Here is a 388-nt window from a genome sequence, read left to right as displayed (position 1 = left end):
ATTTCGTATTTCGTATTTCGTATTTCGTATTTCGTATTTCGTATTTCGTATTTCGTATGTCGAATTTCGTATGTCGAATTTCGTATGTCAAATTTCGTATGTACTGTCGCTCCTCTTGTATCTTCAAATCATATGCAGTTATGCAAGACGTTAATAAACGCTAAGTAACGTTATATAACACTTGGTGTTATATGATCGTTACATTCTCTCCCAACGTTTTGGCACTCTTTTGCTTCTTGTGCAGATCGTTCAGCAAGCGTTGGAAATGGGCAACATGTTTGATGTTCTTCTCCGGTTCCCATGTTGCCTCGCTTTCGGGGTATCCATGCCATTTCGTTCTTGCCATGCTTCTGTCTTTTATTCAAGAAGGCTTCCACGATATATTGCT

Source organism: Plasmopara halstedii, assembly GCF_900000015.1.
Source record: "Plasmopara halstedii genome assembly, contig: Scaffold_650, whole genome shotgun sequence".
Taxonomy (NCBI): Eukaryota; Oomycota; class Peronosporomycetes; order Peronosporales; family Peronosporaceae; genus Plasmopara; species Plasmopara halstedii.
This window is presented reverse-complemented; position numbering follows the sequence as displayed.